At 31.9% G+C, this 6,461-nt stretch overlaps 1 long non-coding RNA gene across 1 annotated transcript; it reads left to right on the forward strand.

Moving 5' to 3' along the window:
• The first annotated feature begins 824 nt into the window (after positions 1-824).
• On the forward strand, positions 825-1,311 carry LOC149907593 (uncharacterized). Its single transcript, XR_016456844.1, has 2 exons — positions 825-1,100; positions 1,209-1,311. It is a non-coding gene; the product is annotated as an uncharacterized LOC149907593 (long non-coding RNA).
• Positions 1,312-6,461: the final 5,150 nt, after the last annotated feature.

Consider the following 6,461-nt stretch of genomic DNA (forward strand, 5'->3'; position numbering starts at 1 on the left):
ATAAGTACATAATATGTTGTCTTGTTACTATTGGCATAATAAGTAATTCTCGTTAAATTTATGCGATAATCGTGATAATCGAGATTACTTCTTAAAAATAGCTTAATTATAGCTAAATACTTATTGTAAAAGTAATCCTTTAAGAATAAAAACGTCAATATATTTGTATATAAAGAATATTTGTTTTCTAAACATGACCATTGATAATAATTATTTGGAATGGCTTCTGAGGGAAATTGCTAAGTATAATGTAGGAAGTTAACCGCCTTCTTGTGTATAACAGAACCTATGTCAAAAGTTAATCCAAGAACTCAAGTCTCTCTTCAATCTATATTAAATAAAAACATACACAGGGTGTCCCAAAAAGTAGTGATGAACGGAAGCTGGGAGGTAGAGGACCTAGAGGGCTATCCGAAACACCCCCATGTATGTTATACGATTTTTCGTATTTTCGGAGTTATGACGTTTTTTTCAATTTTTCACCTATTGCCGAGTACGATGATATTTTCACTCATGGTGACGTCAATTATTGCGGAAGATGCTTGATTTTTTTTGTGTGCTAAGCTGAAAGATTCGGTACACCCTGTATATACCTACGAATGATTAAGTTCCAATATAATATGATGACGAGTAGTTTCAAAGCTTAATTTTATGATTCATCAATTCTACTTCCGGGTAATATATACTTTTATACCCATAATATCTATAAGAGTTAATTTTTGATCTTACGTACATCTAATTTTTTCACGTCACAATCACCTTGGAGACAAGATGTCACTAAAGACAATACATGCGTAGGAGGAGGAAGTATTTTAGCTTTATTCGTATAGGTCTACCAGAATCTGATGGCATATTTATATTTAAGAAATAAAAGATTTTCATGTGGCAACTTATTTGACAACTATCAAATTGGTTGTCAAATTATTTGTCTTTTTTGCAGTTGATAAATAATTTTTAGGATTTTGTCTAAAAAATCTTCGAAAATGTCGAAAAAGCCGCTGTTATCACAAGCAAGAGGTGTTGTTTATAATGTGTGTAGAAAAATATTTGATGAAGAAGGGTCAAACACATCACAATTTTCAATTTAGAAGATTTTATTGGTAAATTGGACTTACCCGCTTTGATACTTTCAATTAAAAAATATTATATGTAGGTAACTATAATATTATTTGTTGATTGGAATATAATTTTATGAAAACTTATTACAGGAGTTTCCAATACGGCTATTCGTCAAGTCCAAGCTGTCCAAGTCAATTTTATAATGTGTGTATCTGATAATATGTACTTACGAAAATAAACAGTTTTATTTTATTTTTATTTTATTTTATAAAAAAATATAAGCAGTCTAGTTTTCTATCGATATAACATCGATATTTTCACATGGCATAATGATAATGAACATACAAATATAGGTATGTGTAAATAATAATATGTATTACCTGTATAAAAGTAATATGTATATTATACATGTAAGTATGTACCTACATAATATTAAGTGGATATCTCATTATTAAGTACAGTATTGTCCACTTATGTAATGTGACTAATGATATTGAGAACAAACTAAAAAATAAGCAGTATCAAGATCGTTCAGTCCATTTTCCCTAGGGTTGCACACTCAAAATTTTGATTTCCCTAATTGCCATCAGATTCTGGTTTACCTATACTAACTTTATGATAAAATGTAATTAATTATTGTAATGTATAGTGTATAGGCACAGAATAGTTAATGTATAAGATACTAAAATGTCAATTTGTAATATTATAGTAGAGCCATTTTAATAGGCAACATTTGACAGTTCAACAAAATTCAAGAACGTAACCTAGTAACGACGACATAGAATAACATGATATTTCGTTTTGTTAGAACTGCACATTTGCTTGACTTTTTTCAATTACAACTACATATTTATAATAACAACTAGCAATGCCCTGCGGTTTCACCCGCATAGATAGCGATATCGTTACAGTGAAAAGTCTACTATAGGTCGGACTATAGGTTTAATTTTTAATCACATGAAAATCACCTTTACCCCGTCCCGCACTACGGCCTTTTTTTTTGTTTTAGTGGGGAAATCTTTCATAGATACCCTTGGCCTCCGGGGGAGGGGCCGTGGGTTATGTCGGATTCCTACCGACCAAAACCCCACTGTGTTCCGTCAAGACGCATATTGGTAGAATTCCTCCGTGACCCCCGCACTACGGCCTGCTCGAACAGTATACCTACTATTTTCTGTAGATTGACACTTTAAAAAATTCGTTATATCTTTTGAATGGAATATCCAATTCTTTTCATTTAAAAAGTATTTTGCTGGTATTGAAACAGTCTATAATAAAACATCATTTAATGGGATAAGGATTAATATATGTGTATGGATAACATGGTTTGATTACTGTCGGCACTTCTATTTACTTTGAAAACGTAAAAAAGTTGTTGTAGTAACTTAACTACTGAAGATGGACATATGGTATCGCGGACTTTCTTGTAGATATTGATTCATTCTATAATATCGTAGAACATTTTTTTGTTCTATCTTCAATAGATTCCGCAGCGCACGCGATGACAGAAGTTTTATTGAGGATTTTTTTACACCTTGGGTTACATTATTGCATTTTTGGTAAGGATCTCTAATTTTTTTGAAAATGCAATATAGCCTATGTTGCTCAGTAAAGATGCAGCTTTCTAATGGTGAAAGAATTTTTGAAATCGGTCCAGTAGTTTATGCGTGAAAACCATACATACATACATACATACTTACATACATACTTACAAACTTTTCCTCTTTATAATATTAGTATAGATGACCGATACAAGTAATTTTAAGATTTCATTTAACTGATAAACCATTTTAAACATAATAAACAATTTCTGAATTGAAGAACTGACGTCACTACAATTTTGTGTCAATAAACCTTTTTTCTTTTTAAATACCAGAGACGTTACTCTAAAAATCGAAATATGACATCTAGAATCGAATGCATTGATTACTTGTGAATAAAAATTATCATAAATTAATAAATTCGATTGACAAATGTTTCAAATCCGTATCGATTAATTCACTTTAATCGATGTTTTTAAGCAGGTTACCTCTCTTCGAAGATAAAATTGAGGGGATTACAAGAGCTAGCTGAAATTGAGTGACTCGCGCACACATTAACACAATCGACGACGGTTAGTGGTTAACAGGCCTCGGCCGGTAGTGTCGGTACACAGGCGGTTCACGCACACATGCGTACGTTTTTGGTTTGGGAATAAGAATTTGCGATTTACACGAAATCTATTGATTGGACTAAAAAAATAAAACGAAGTTTTTTTAGTATGTTGCTTGTAGAATTATTTGCCGTAAAAACAGAATGATTGCATGTAGTTTAGTATGGTTTTTATGTATCAAAAGATTTTTTTAGAGGTACCTTTGTGATTTTTTTCTATCGAGTAAAATAAGTTGTATTGTGTTTTCAGCACGATATCTAACTAGTATATATCCTGAAGAATATCATATATTTGTCTGAGATTTTTTACTACAGTTAATCATATACTTTAAAGCATTATAAAACTCGAGTTTTGCCTCGTTTAGCTCTTCTAAGCCCCTTAAATTGGCTCGACAATAAGTAATTAATGTTCTACAGACTACATATGTACTGTTATTTTTGGAATTTTAAATATTCTTCATCAAAACGTTAATAATACAATGTAATCAAAATTGGAGATAAATAAATACGTATTCTCTTTTATTGTGGAATACATACATCTAAGACATACATATAAGGGATTCCTTTTAAGATATAATTTATATAACTTCTTATAATCAATTAAACCGTGCCATCCATAAACAGTTTAATTGTGTATTACTTATATCAAATTATCTTATTTTATAGAATACACAAATAAAAGTTCTTTGTTCTCTTTCGACGTATTTTCCAAGCGATTCAATGTAAAACAGGTTTCATGCTGTGATAAAAAATAAATTATACTTATACCCACCTAATTTTTTTTTATTGCAAAAAGATACGAATCAAAGTTTTCGTAATTGCTATGTAATTTGCGCTGCTGCTTTTAATATTTATTATACTGTAAAATATAATTAGTAACAATGATACTTACAAATTATATAATTATTACTAGTAGTACCTATTATGGTTTATTTAAGACTAGTGGTCCGCCCCGGCTTCGCCCGTGGTACATATTTCGCAATAAAAGGTAGCCTATGTCCTTTCTCGGGTATCAAAATATCTCCATACCAAGTTCCATGCAAATTGGTTCAGTAGTTTAAGCGTGATTGAGTAACAGACAGACAGACAGAGTTACTTTCGCATTTATAATATTAGTATGGATTACACAAATATAAATATTTAGCCCCGTATGCCCGTTTTAGGTTGTATGTATTTAAGTGTATGTATCTTCGATTAAATATATTTTAATTTATAATGTTGTTTTATTTACCTACTCCTTGTTAGCCCTGTGCAATGGCTACACAAGCTTTTAACTGGCTATTTTTCTAGAACTTTCAGTAAGTATTCTGCTTCATTTGTGATTTGATGTTCTTTTTTATCGTTGCAGTAGCCTTTAGCAGTGAAACAGTGGAAATCCTACAATCCTACTGGTGGGTGTACTCTACGTTTATGGTATTTTAGATATTTTGATAGCTTTTTGAGCTTTTACGTAATCAGTTCCTTGTTAGTTTATTATACAGTGTTTAATTTTTTTTTGATGTGTTGTGTTATGTGGGTATTTTTGAAGTGAAACTTCTTTATCGGGGTTGGACAAAAATTTAGTGTAACATTTTTGCGTTACGCCGTACGCGTGAACTTTTTGCGTTACGCCGTACGCGTGAAATTTTTGCGTTACGCCATACTCGTGACATTTTTAAGGTCATAAAGAAGTTTCACTTCTTACGTGTGTACTCTAGTACACGCATACATTTTTTTTGAAGTGAAACTTCTTTATCGGGGTTGGACAAAAATTTAGTGCATTTTTGCGTTACGCCGTACGCGTGACATTTTTGCGTTACGCCGTACGCGTGAAATTTTTGCGTTACGCCATACTCGTGACATTTTTAAGGTCATAAATAAGTTTCACTTCTTACGTGTGTACTCTAGTACACGCATACATTTTTTTTTAATATTAAGCACTATTTCCGATACTTGGACGCATTTATTTGAAAGTGAAACCAAATTAGTTAACCTTTATCGGTTCATCATAAATGCCGTAAAGCTCTTGAACCACTGCACTGCCACTAAAAGCGTATATTGATTGACATTTTCAGTTCATTACATTAATATTATTATATTATAGACAACACATTAATATTCACTGATTACCTATGTACTTACAGTTTTAAGTAAACTTTTGATAGGTATATTCTAATACGAAAATACGTGGCTAAACCAAAATCAAATCACGTACACCTATAGGTATGAAAAACGAGTCGATAGATTTCCAGACAGCGTCATTTATAAAAATACTTTATCCAAACGACGAATAATTTAATTATGGATGTTATTCCACACATTTATAAACTTAACATTACTTCTTTCTATTGATGACGTCATACCACACATCACACGTCACCAAATCAATCCACTCTATTCAGTGGAAGAAGGGCTTTATAGCCGGGTTCGCAAAAAGCCGTTACCGAATTTGATCGTGCCAAATCTCGGTCAGTGGTCGTGCCATCGCGCTATATTACGGTACACGAATTATTTGCGCATGCAAACTGGTACTATCTGTGCTATAATCAATACCTTCCCACGTGGTATGACAGGCCTTGGATGCGGTTATAGCAAGCTAGTGGGTCACTTGCTAGCTTTTTTATAAAGGCTAATAAGAACTGTAGATATAGCTATGTCTAATCTTAATTAAATAACGTTCTGCGTTTTTGTAACGGTTATAACTACATACGTACACTACAAATGTAAGTCCATTTTATGTTTTACAATTAATGTACTTACAGCAGTGGGTCCCAAACTAAGTGAAATACTTGACTACATAATCTATCTAAACAATAATTCAGAGGTCAATAGAGCCACTAAGAATAACTATTATCCGCTTAATTACTTCTTTAATACGTACTTACACTAAAAAAATAAGCTACAAAGGTGATAATCTATCTGAACTTTTGTAAAATTAATAGGTACCTATTACGTTTAGGCACATAATAAATTAATGTATAGGTCAATAGATCCATAGGAATAACTACCTATTATGCCTTTAATTACTTCTTTAACCCATTGAGCCCCGAACGGCCCGATCGGTCCACGACACAATCATCGGACACAATAGATTTTCTATTGTGTCTGTGATTCCGGGGCCTGAGTTATTAATGATAACTAATTGTAACATTTATAACTTCTATCGTTGCAGTTGTAATAAATTGTGTATTTATTTTTTTTATAATGGAATATATTAATGCACTATTATTTACTTTACTCTATGCATATCGCATGATATCATCTACTCTTGA

This window comes from Colias eurytheme, chromosome 6, assembly GCF_061535395.1.
Source record: "Colias eurytheme isolate Ceu_HAF_F1 chromosome 6, ilColEury1 Martin Lab GWU primary, whole genome shotgun sequence".
Taxonomy (NCBI): Eukaryota; Metazoa; Arthropoda; class Insecta; order Lepidoptera; family Pieridae; genus Colias; species Colias eurytheme.